The following is a 10,237-nucleotide window of genomic DNA, read 5'->3' as shown; positions in this document are numbered from 1 at the left end:
CTGACAATGTGGTAAAAGATTACAAGTTACAGGCAAAGGTTTGTGCAAGCAACGAAGATCTCAACTTTATGTGCAAGAATTAAATTTACGCAAATGTACAACCCTCTGACGAGAAGACACTACAGGGCGCATAGATAACTTAATCGAGAGTTTAAATAGCTGTTAATTAAAGACTGCTAAGGGTGCATGCAAAAGCCCATTTCTCAAAAGTCCCGATAATCAACGGGCCCACATAGCTGTTGTTGTTTATCCTAAATGTCGAGTTTTTACAGCTGTACTAGCTTTGCAGATATGATATGGCTACGTACCATTACCAAAATATAATAGGCTGGTTTTGTTAGCTAGGACCTGCGCATTCATTCCCTAAATTATGATTTAATACTGATTAAAAAGTTACCCGGAGTTTCGAGAAAAGGGCAAGCTTCTCTAATCATAGGAAGCCCACACAACCTGTATGTGTAACCGTTTGTAATTATCTCCATATTATGAACATGTTATGAGCATTCTGCATATAATCTTAGTTAAAAGGCTGGTATCGATTGTTTGGGACCCTAAGGGAGCACGAGACGATACAGAGTAATATCAAAATAAAGAATGATCCTCGCAGTTGTGAATGCAATTTCTACAATTGTGTAAGAAGCCTGAAAAAAAAAAAATCAGGACTTCAACGGGAGATATGGAAACGAGCCCAAGACTTCTACTCAAGGGTTTCGGTCGCTCAATGGTAAGGATAGTTCCCTATGGTATCAGAGGTGTTCCATTAATCGTCTCGATGGTATCAGAGGTGTTCCATTAATCGTCTCGATCGCAATCGGTCACTGGGGCGATAGACTGATCACGATACGTTTATTTGTAATACAACCAAATGTTTCTAAATACATGAGAAGTGACTCAAATGGGTTCAGGTTTGGATAATAGGGAACTTAAGAACCACGACGACGACTTTGTCGACGACGACCGGAAGTGAGATACCGTGCACTGCGCAAGCGCGGTTAACATATTTCGTCGTCGTGGTGTCGTCGACGACGCCAAACACAGTAGAATCACGTCGTCGTGCAGTCCACAAGCTTCGGCAGGTATAACTCCCTGTTTTAAAGCGATTTTTTAACGGCTTTGTATTTTTTCACCTCGTACATCCAGGTATCCTTTCTTTTTTCTCCTAACAAGCGATGTTGATTGAAAATTTGACTGATGAATTGTGTTTACTTCGAAGACAACACTGAGCTGTGCAGGCCGAGCGACCGAACTCGTAAGTGACAAATTTATTTGTACGTATTTAGGTCAGGCAAATCATATATCTTTAACATAGAGGAAATGAACTTTATATGGAAAACAGCTATCGCATCGGAATGTCTCTTTTTCCAAATCTAAACTCTGACAGACACTCGGACTCGGTCATGTTATTCAGGTTGAAAGCTGAATAACCATCGTACGGAAAGTAGAGATTTTTCCATTCGAAAAGGTCAGACAACACTAAAAATTCTTCATCGTCAATGAAAGTAGACGTACGGCTTATAAAATAAGATCTTGCATCGTCTTAAAAGACGCCTTTGCGAAAAAACTTTGTTGCGAACAAACATCACAGTTGTACTACTTCTACATGTTTGTTTACATTCGGTGTCGTCGTCGTCGACCTACCGATCGACTGCATCTTAAGCTTCCTTTTTCTCGCCGAAACTGACGTTCTCGTTCCAGTCCTTTCCCAGTCAACAGACGTCGTCGTCGTGAACTTCGTCGTGGTTCTTAAGTTCCCTACTGTGGAGCTGACCTAAAACATGTGAAAACCATTGACCTGCTCGGTTGTCTTAGGGGAACTTTAGTCGTCTTGAAAGTTTTAAATGGCTTTTTTATCGCATTCAGGAGCCGATTGTCGCATTCGAAACTGTTAGCTACCCTGGTGGGTCCGGTCGAACGTTCTCGGACAGGGATTCGCCGTACTTTCATCAAAAGATTCTAGGGTATCTTTGGTCTTAATACCGAAATTTTAAGACCACCTTTAATTTCAACAGCAACCGCAATATCTTGGTAATAAAATGTAAAACACACAACCTACCTTTATTAGTAGAAAAAATTCGAATATCTTGGACGAATGGAACGGTTATCCAATAATTTTTAGACTTACTCGGCCAGCTTTAGAAATTTCCATCAATATTTGCTCCTTCGACTGAGTTATTGTACAGAAAATCTTGTTAGGTGCCTCTGATATACAGTTCTTTTAATTAGTTTTCTTTGTTCTGCAAGGAACTAATAAAAGTAAGTGATAAGTTATCCTAGGCTATAAAAGTTTCCTAGACTGCAAAACAGTCCGTATTTTTGCGTATTCAAGTACGCGCGAGCAGTCAAACGAGGCTGAAAACAGAGAGCTCTCTCGCCTCACACGCCCTACACGCCCTACGGGCGTGTGAGACTCGTGTTAGGCTCTTACGCCACGCTTTACCGATTTCTTTACTGATTTTGAGAAAAAAACCGACTGTTTTGCAGTCTAAAAGTTTCCCTACGGAAGGTATTCAGGTGACAATGGAGCGAAGGTCATTGCTCTCGATTTATGCATCCAAAAAGGTAAAACATGGTCAACGAATTTACTGTTGTACCATAGTATAAACGTAACTGCCTTCGTCGCCTCTATATTACCTACGGAACACTGAACTGATCACAGCACTACCTCAGTTGCTCATGTGTGTCGCGAAACGCCGGTGAAGATCATGAGTCTCAGTCCTCATCACGTGTCAAAAATGGCTGCTTTGCTAAAGTTTTATTACACTCTTCTAAACATCTAAGTACCTAAGATTTTTCATTTGAGGGATCACAGAAAACGACTTCATATTTACACGCAAGGTTGAACAACACACATATGCACATACAGGTTTAAAGGTTTAACGGCTTGTTTATAGTTACTGTAGAAAGTGCACTTAGCTTATCCAGCTAGTTTACAGGCACTCCACTCAAATGCTTAGAAACAAATAATTCAAATACAGCATAAACAGGATTAAAAAACCCAACTGGCGGGAGGCAACCAGTTGCTTATTTACAATACAGTGGTACTTCGACTTAATACAGGCACAAAGGGGACATGCCCCTGTGCCCGTATTATCTAGGTGTCTGTATTAAGCCGTTTTTTTTAAAGAAAAAAATATGAGCTTTTTGTTGCAACAAACACGTATTAAATGGGTGTCCATAGAGCGGGGTCCACTGCATTTTTATTTGATCAGGCGGTAGGATGAATGTTCCGGAAGTGCAGAGGTACTTTTCAAAAACCGCTTGTTGAAACTAAGGGTACAAGGCCGGCATAAATTTTTAACTTTAACAGCTTTTATTGAAAAAGAAAAGAAAAGAAAACGAAGAAAAACAGAAAAATAAACAGATTTCAGCTCCTAGAAGCAAAGCAGAAAGAACTTAGTAAATTCAAAACCGTTCTGAAAAGGCATAATCTTATAGATTTTACTAACATCAGAAGGTGGTGAAATTTGAAGGTTTTGTGTTTGAGTCTCTTTAGTGTGCAAAGATTTGCTTTTTCCACATTTATAGCTTTTTCTTCCTATTTACAAATAATAAATCTAGCTTGGAGCAGGGCGAACAGAGAAATGTTCAATTCATTAAACTAGCAAAGCTTTTTTGGGAAATTTGAAATTGCAAATTTTAAGTGGCATTTGTGTAATGACATATAAATGGGGGATTCGTTAGTAATGATGTTGTGTCCTTTCGGAACGGTTTTGAGTTGTTTAATATCCGTCGCCTCTGCTTCTTGGAGCTGCAATATGTTTATTTTTTCTGTCACGATTAAATGCAAGTCGCAGTTGTTTAGTAAAATCGAACAATTCAGTAAGAATTGGATAGAGTGCTAAACTGGTACGAGCTGAATAAGAGCTGTTTCAATTTCACTCACGTGGTTTACGTGTAATCAGGCTCCAAAGGTGATATGCTTTTGGCTATTTTCATTTACTGACTCCAACTGACACACAAACTAAAAAGGAGTCACTTAGGAGAAGGCCTTCGAATGTGTCTATATTTAATCAGATGTATTCTTCGATATTTGAAATAAAAATGGTCACGTGTAAAGATATTACTTTCATTTGTGTTCTTTGTTTCAAAAGGCTGATAATTTCTTTTGAAATATAAGATCGGTTTTTCAGTGAAAATGCAATCTGAGATAGTTCGGTGGTAACGGTGAGTGACTGATGAGTAAGATTTTACTCAATTACCTTAAGGAAAGCAATTTTTTAGTCCACTGTTTATCAAATCCGTTTTTAAATTCATTTTTAATTACCGACGACAAACTTGAACAGAGTAAAAGAGGTCTAAGTAACATAAGAAACTAAAGTGAAGAAATTATGTTTTCTGTCTAAAACGAAACGCGGCGAAAAGGCTTAAAATTATTACGGTAAATTATTTTTCGAAGTGATATCCTTTCGCTTTTTTTTCTATTTTTTTTATTACAGAAACGTCGAGAGATTCCTAGTTTATTAAAAAAAAACTGCTTAATTGTACTTTATCGCCATTTTACTTCAATTTCGACTGAAATGCGAAACTGTTTGCTTAAGAATCGTGATGTACGAAGAAAGGACAAACAAAGAACAAATTGAAGTATTACCCATTTTAACTTAAGTACACTTACATTTCGTTTCATTTATTTTTTTTTTCAGAGACTGGTCCGCCGACATTAATCTCGAAAAAGATGTTGATCCACGTAAGCTTCCTTGTGATATTCATGTTAAGATGGATCGAGCCTGCACACAAACAAGCTGTTCATCCGTTTCTTTACTTTTCATCCCAAGATATCCATCGTTTACGAGAGAAAGCCAAAACGACCCATCGCGATATATTTGTTCGCTTGAGAACAGCAGCGCGTAGAATGAAAGCTGAACCATCGCGCTTTCTTCCACCAACCAACTGGAGCGTGTTTGCCAGTAGATGGAACGAAGATCATGGCAATAACTTTGCGGCCTTAGCCGGCCATGTACTGTGTCTTAAATCACACAGACGTCCAAGCAAGGAATGTAGCAATGCAGTTCTTTAATGCATTTGTCTCTTTGCCTAACTGGCGTGTCAGTGCTTTAATAAGGGATGACGTCCCTGTGGCACACAGCTTGGTTGCTATGGCAACCTCTTACGATTTTCTTTTCGAACACTTAAAGGAAGAACTTCGAATAAAAGCCCTTGGAAAGATTTCAGATGTCACAAAAGAACTTTACGAGAGATCTTTCAAACTCGCTTGGGTAAAGCAATACATTCAGAATCATGTTGCTACTAATTACGTTGCACTTTTTACAGGTGCAATAGTGGTTGAACCGCACATCAAAGAAGCGAAAGTTTGGAAAGAAAGAGCTAATTTTATGCTGAGGAGAACCATGTTTCTTCTTGATCAAATCGTCGATGGGTCTATGGAAGAGGGCGTGGCTTATGGCTCATACACCACGCGATCACTGACTCAGTATATTTTCTTGGCTAAGAGACATCTCGGAACTGATTTGACAAACAACATCTGGTTGCGAGAACACTTCTGGTTCTTATACCACACGATTCTTCCACGTTTTACAGGAACTGTTGGTATTGCTGACTCAAACCAAAACTGGTTTTACGGATCCGAAAGCCAGCTTGTTTTCTTAGATAGTCACGTTATGCGAAATGGGTATGGCAACTGGCTTGCCCAAAAAATCCGCATGTTACGTGTTGAAAATTCTACAATGGAAGGAGCCTTCGCGCAACGTTTTTGCACACTTCACACGGAGTTTATTTTCTATGACGCAAGCATTCCAGAAAAGGAACCTCCTAATACTTCAACTCCTCAACTTCATGCTTTTGACGACTGGGGTGTTGTGACCTATGGAGGCGGATCTTTGGGAAAAGGCCGAGAAAAAATTCATTTCTTTCTTTTAAATCAAGCGTTTTGCACGGAAGAACCATAAATGGCATTGTAAGACATACGCAATATGACTGGATATCAGGATGGCGTAATTTCAACCCAGGACATGAACATCCAGATCAAGGTTCCTTTGTATTTGTACCTTATGGTGTACCGTTCATTACCGAGGCCCTTTATGGACCCAAATACACATGGCTCAATAACGCTCTGTTATTTGGTCCCAAGACGGAAACGACGTGTTCTGGGCCTTTTGAAGGACAGATTGGTGACTGTGGCAAATGGTTGGCTTTCAAAAACGATGCAGTCTGGTTCGCTGATGCGGAAATTGTTGCTGCCTCGAATGCCAAAGAAATAGTTTTTATTAGTGGCGAGTTTAGTGGTTGGTACAGACCTGAGTTGGCTCTCTGAAGTGTGTATAGATCTATAATCCTCTTAAATCCTGGAGTTCTTTTGGTCATTGACCATATTGAGAAAACATGGAATAGCTCAACTCGATACGCAGGGGCTTTTTTCCATAATCGACACTCTTCTTTTGAGGTGCAAGAAGACCAAACTGGAGATCAGTTAGCTTCGACAATGTTAAACAACAAAACTCATCTGGTTTTTTGGACAAACGCTCATCAAGAGGAAAGCATCGTTCAATCACAAAGCAACGAATGGGGGGCAGAAGTCGGTAAAAGGAAAACTCACTTCCTCAATATTACAACTAACTTAGCTGAGAGAAGGACGAGAATGGCATATCTGTTTGTCGCTCCTGGGAATTTGGCAACCAAACCGAAATTGCAGGGAAATAACATCGGAGCTAAGGCCGTTGTAGAAATTAATGGGATCTCGTATACTGTATCAATCTCCACAGACTTTCAAAAAAGTTGTGAATTTCTAGGCTACGACGGCATTGCAAGAGTCGACGTGGGAAATAAGTCTCCAATTATTTTTAAAAGAAGAAAACATCTGCATTTTTCTGTCTTCGGAGAAAATTCTTGCAGGGCAAATGTTTCAAAGACGAGTTTTATCATTTTGTTTATATGGTCTATAGGGATTGTTATATTACTGTTAGTGTTCATAAAAAGTGTCCGCCGGCGGGTATTTAAATGCAACAAGCGCATATGTGGTCCACTGTTTATTTTTGGCATGATATTTATGTGGATTTTTATAACATGATAGGCACAGATGCATTTTTCCAAACATTGTTCAACTACGTTTGATGTCCAAAGACACTGCAAATCCATATATACTTTCGGTAAACGAGTCTGTGTCGTGTTTTGTGTTAAGTAATAAACGTTGTTGACAAATGTGAACGAACGTTTCTTCAATTTCGTGTTAATATAGTGGTCAATTCTTCTCTGTACTTTTAGGTGTTAAGCCGTCATGTAGTCATACATATAGTGTTTGTCGCCCTGGAGGAATGGCCTACTCTCCGTCAACACCAAGAAATGACAACGTTGTCATTGAGTTTCCAGCACGAGATCAGCAAAGAGGAGAACTGATGACGTCACAACAACTCAGAGGACATAAAGTCCTCTTGAAAAAGAAGGAATTTGTGAAATTAAGGGATTAGTTAGCATATCCAGAAAGAACAAGATGAAAAATGTTCGCTTGCAAAAAATCAGCCTGTTAGTGCAAATTATAGTCAGGAAAATTGGTGAAGCAACGCTATGCGCCGATGACGGATTCCGAATAAATCCTTCTGAAATAGGCCTGGATCGCTAACGTTACAATCCAAGCCAATTTTAGAGGGAAATGTATAGAGGCATCAGAACAAACCAACTTTCACTAACAGCTAGGGGATGATTATTGGTAAGAGGGATTTTTTCGACTTAATCTTTGTGAATATGCCATCCAATAACACAATTTCACAAATTTGACTTTGTGTGAAGTCACTCTTCTCTTCTCTACTCATCTCGAAAGTCAAAAGTGTTTTGCAACTGTCTTCTTGTTAGAGAAACTGAACTTCGCTAGCCATCAAGTACAGCTAGGTAAAGACAAAACACGGACTCACTGGAACCTGTGCCCCTTATCGGCGGGAGAATGTCTTATACCAGGAGCCCATAACCCGGAGCGAGCAACCCCCATTTTAGGCATGTGTCACGGCGTTTTTTCGGACCAGTTTATTTTTAGACACATTTTAGGGCACTTTTCTCGCGAAAATAGAATCCCCACCACGTCTATGAGCGCATTCCAAGTATAAGGCCTGTTTCAAACGCCGTGCTACTGCCGTGCCGAGCTCAATTGATCGAATTAAATTCGACTTTAACATGGCAGTAGCGCGACGTTTGAAACTAAGTAGTGCTACTGCTGTGTAGCACAGCAAGCCTTGCCGTGCTACACGGCAGTTGCTCCACTTGGTATCAAACTTCGCGCTATCGCCGTGCCGAACTCAATTCATAAATTATAAATACATTACATTTATATGTTTCTTTATTTTTGTGTTATGTTTTCGGCAACAGCCGTTCTATTCGACTGAATTAAATTCGACGTCTGAAACCAAGTCGTGCTAGTGTCGCGCTGCGGTCGAGCCAGCTTAGCGTGGCAGTAGCAAAAAGGACAACTAAACGTTATTAAAAGGCCAAAAATATCATTTTTAGGTCTGTAGGTTTTGCTGACTGGTTTGTCGAATTTAAAAGATATTCAAAATTTGCGCCAAAACCGTTCTTAAAATAGACTGGTCCGTGAAGACGCCATGATACGACCGCATGGAAGTTGCTCGCTCCGAAATATGGGCTCCTGCTTCTACTGTTTATTTATAAGGCCCCGTCCACATGTATTTGGATATTTTTTAAAACGGACATTTTTTTCCGTCGTTATAGCCTTCCGTTTACTAGTAAACACGTTTTCGGGCACGAAAACGGGCAAGTTTTTAAAACGCGGCATCCCAGATTTGAGATTCTTGAAAACGCCGGCTTCTCGTTCACGTTTAGATGAACGAAAACGGAGGTTTTCGTGTACAATGATTTCATACATCATGTGCTCATAGCATTAGGCATGCTCTGTAGAGGATGCTATCGTATTTCCATCTTTTTAAAATTTAGCGTTTTCAAGTGGATACGCAAATACGCAACATGCGACATATGGAAGCGTATGTTTTTCGAAAATATCCGTTTTCAAAAATATCAGGATTTGAGTGGAAAGGCGTATGGTTTGACCGTACACTAAAAGCCGTATTCTAATAACAAGAGTAAGCCTGGACAAGAGTGTCAGTAAATCTCACACTTTTCTTTCTATAACTTCTGTAAAATGCATCTAGCGGGTAGAAACTTGTATTAATTTCGCGGAGTGATTATATGTACAGACGCAAGTCTATACTACGCGAGATAAGAGGTATTTTAATATGTTAGGCTTAAGTAACTTTTATCTTTATTGTTTTTAAAATACCAAATTACGCCTCAAGAAAACATTTCGCTTTTAGTTAGGGTTTTAGGTCTGGATGCGGAAAACTGGCGTTTCTACACACTCAGCCAAAGGGCAACTTTAATCCAACATGAATGTTATTTCTGGTTACTCTTCTTTTTTTATTATTTTTTAAAACTTTTTGCATTTCAGTCTCTAAGCCGATAAGCTCAGAGCGTGAGAGACAAAAAAAATGGCTTTGTGGCAGATGTTCTCTCTTATTTAAACCGTCAATAAACTATTTGCTAATTTTAAATGAAGATATGATCGTCGGAGTGGTCATTGCAATTTAAGCACTTGCAAATAAACCCGAAAAATATTTCGGGACTTCAAGGTCATGACATTATAATACAGTACTAGTGTCTGTGTCCCGGGGGTCAGTGTGCATGTAGTTAACGAATCATGAAGTCACGGAATTTCCCTCTTCTGACCACTAACTAACCCTTTGATATAAAAAATTGTTACTACAACCTAAAATGATACTTGCATTAATTTCTAGTTAGGAGCCTATTTACCCAAATTTACCATCTATTTACGTTGAAAATTGTATAGAAATGATATGAAGGGAAACAAAAATTACGCCGAGTCAGCGGAAGGTTCGAGTTATCGGGAGTCAACTGTAATAGACCTTGTCACGGTTTTCGACGCCATCTTGACGAGTAGGCAAACGCGTGAGAAATTACAGTGTTTGTATGAGAATCTAATGTCGAATAATTTCCGTGGAACGGCTGTTCTGAAAAAAATATGATTTGTAAACTAAAGCTTTACTCCTAAGGATTCTCCTGAAAAAATTGGAGGGCGTTACATGCACTAGAAGACCTAGAACCACTTTTTAAAATTTTCTATACATTTGTCTGTAAGAAAGTCCCGGGAAAATTACAGACAAATATATGGAAAATCTAAAGCAAGCCTCTGGAGAAATTTAAGCACAGGTACGCCCCAAAATTTTTTAGGACAATCCTTTGCCTTGTAGCTTTAGTTTACAATTGA

At 39.3% G+C, this 10,237-nt stretch overlaps 1 protein-coding gene and 1 pseudogene across 1 annotated transcript in view; one reads left to right on the top strand and one right to left on the bottom strand.

Moving 5' to 3' along the window:
- The window catches only part of LOC140923964 (uncharacterized), a 103,401-nt gene that overhangs the window by 58,770 nt on the left and 34,394 nt on the right, over positions 1 to 10,237 (bottom strand). The gene's annotated exons all lie outside the window — the stretch shown is intronic.
- Positions 4,594 to 7,418, top strand: LOC140923961 (dermatan-sulfate epimerase-like protein; annotated as a pseudogene).

This window comes from Porites lutea, chromosome 14 (assembly GCF_958299795.1).
Source record: "Porites lutea chromosome 14, jaPorLute2.1, whole genome shotgun sequence".
Lineage (NCBI taxonomy): Eukaryota > Metazoa > Cnidaria > Anthozoa > Scleractinia > Poritidae > Porites > Porites lutea.
The sequence above is the reverse complement of the archived record's forward strand: the minus strand, read 5'-3'. Positions and strand labels throughout refer to the sequence as shown.